Source organism: Arvicanthis niloticus, chromosome 8, assembly GCF_011762505.2.
Source record: "Arvicanthis niloticus isolate mArvNil1 chromosome 8, mArvNil1.pat.X, whole genome shotgun sequence".
In the NCBI taxonomy this organism is placed as follows: domain Eukaryota; kingdom Metazoa; phylum Chordata; class Mammalia; order Rodentia; family Muridae; genus Arvicanthis; species Arvicanthis niloticus.
Genome location: NC_047665.1, coordinates 66,311,613 through 66,313,738, shown reverse-complemented (window position 1 = coordinate 66,313,738; position 2,126 = coordinate 66,311,613). Strand labels below are relative to the sequence as shown.

Below are 2,126 nucleotides of genomic sequence, written 5' to 3'. Positions count from 1 at the left end.
CATAGACACAAACACACACTCCATTTGGTATGTTGCCACACTTCCCCTAATCCCAGCACTCAGGAAGCTTGAAGCAAGAACATCACAAACAAGTTCAAGGTCAGCCTGGGCTAGTGAGATATGAACCTGTCACCACAGACAACAAAACAGTAAAACAAAACAAACACACAGAATATAGCTGTATTTAGCGACCTTTAACAGAATTCTCCTAAGTGTCTTGACATTTTATATTTTGTATACTACACTATAATAGTGGTTTATAATTAAACTATACATAGAAACCAGAAATCTCAACAGAAACACACATAGGTTTTATGAATTCAGAATGCATTTTTCCCATCTATCTTCACTTTAAGCTTGTGCTTGCTTAGCTTGCATTCCCACCTAGGACTATTGCAAAAGAATGCCTATTTTATGTTAATATAAGCAATTATCCACTAATTAATTTGTATTACCAACTTATGACTAAAGGCAAACTTTATCTACCAGGTGCTTATTCAAAACTAATCAAGAAAGAAATTCAAGTCATTAGAATATTTATTATATCTCTCCTTTTCCGGCTGGAACCATGGAGGCTGTTCCAGAGAAGAAGAAGAAGATTGCCGGTGTACCAGAAACCCTTAAGAAAAGGGTTCCTGCTGTGCCAGAAACCCTTAAGAAAAAGCGAAGGAATTTCGCAGGGTTGAAGGTGAAGTACTTGAGGAAGACGTTTGTCCTGAAGACACTTCGAAAGGCAAGGCGGAAGCTCATCTATGAGAAGGCAAAGCACTATCACAAGGAGTACAGGCAGATGTACCGGACTGAGATTTGCATGGCCAGGATGGCAAGGAAAGCTGGCAACTTCTATGTGCCCGCAGAACCAAAACCCGCGTTTGTCATCAGAATCCGAGGTATCAATGGAGTAAGCCCAAAGGTCCGCAAGGTATTGCAGCTTCTTCGCCTTTGACAGATCTTCAATGGCACCTTTGTTAAGCTCAACAAGGCTTCAATTAACATGCTGAGGATTGTGGAACCTTACATTGCATGGGGTTACCGCAACCTGAAGTCAGTCAACGAGCTGGGACTACAAGCAGGGCTACGGCAGAATCAATAAGAAGCGGATTGCCTTGACAGATAATTCCTTGATTGCTCGATCTCTTGGTAAATTTGGCATCATCTGCATGGAGGTTCTAATTCATGAGATCTATACAGTTGGGAAACGTTTCAAGGAAGCAAATAACTTCCTGTGGCCTTTCAAATTATCTTCCCCACGAGGTGGAATGAAGAAAAAGACAACTCACTTTGTAGAAGGTGGAGATAGATGCTGGCAACAGGGAAGACTAGATAAACAAACAGGCTTATTAGACGGGTGAACTAAGGTGTCGCCCCTGATATTTTTGTAATCTGGTCAGTTAATAAACAGTCACAGCTTGGCAAATTTGAAGAAAAAAAAAGAATATTTATTATAAAGAACAGTTTCTTTGCATTTATCATTCTTGAATACATCCCTGTAGTTAAGAACACAAGGGGTAATACATAGCCTTATCAGAAGGTAGGGCTTAACCTTACTGGAGGACTAATAGTACTTTCTGGAATCGCAGAAGTTTCGCAGGGCACAGGGAAAGGTTGGTGGGGCTGATAAAGTCTTCCTATAGAAGAGCGGCTCCTTCGTTGGTGATGCAGAGGAAGAAGGAACAGGAGAAAGTGAATAGAATGGGAGGAGGGGCTGATTTTTATCCCCATATGGCTTTCTCATCTCCAGGAAATAAATTGCAAAGTCCATAAGATAATATTCTAGCTTTCTTGTCTGATTTCTGAGTTGCATTTCCAGACATGACTTGCTAAAGTTCCAACTTCATTAGATTATTTCACAGCTGACTCATGGTTTACCTTCCCACCTCAGAGCCATTGCACAGCTTATAGTGTCCTTGTGCAAGGTCAAATACAAACCCTAAGCTGGTTCAAACACTTTCCCAGATAGGATTTCACCAGTTGAAATTCACCCCATCTCTTTCTGTGTAACCCACGTACCATGGTTACTCATTTGTCCTAATGCACAGTTATCTAAGAATGTCCCGTGCATCCCCTGTCTCAGGGCTATAACGTGAAAGAAGTATTGCATATTATTCATCTTGGATGGGTCACAT

At 41.0% G+C, this 2,126-nt stretch overlaps 1 pseudogene; it reads left to right on the top strand.

Moving 5' to 3' along the window:
* The first annotated feature begins 553 nt into the window (after nucleotides 1-553).
* Nucleotides 554-1,357, top strand: LOC117714122 (large ribosomal subunit protein uL30 pseudogene; annotated as a pseudogene).
* The last annotated feature ends 769 nt before the right edge of the window (nucleotides 1,358-2,126 follow it).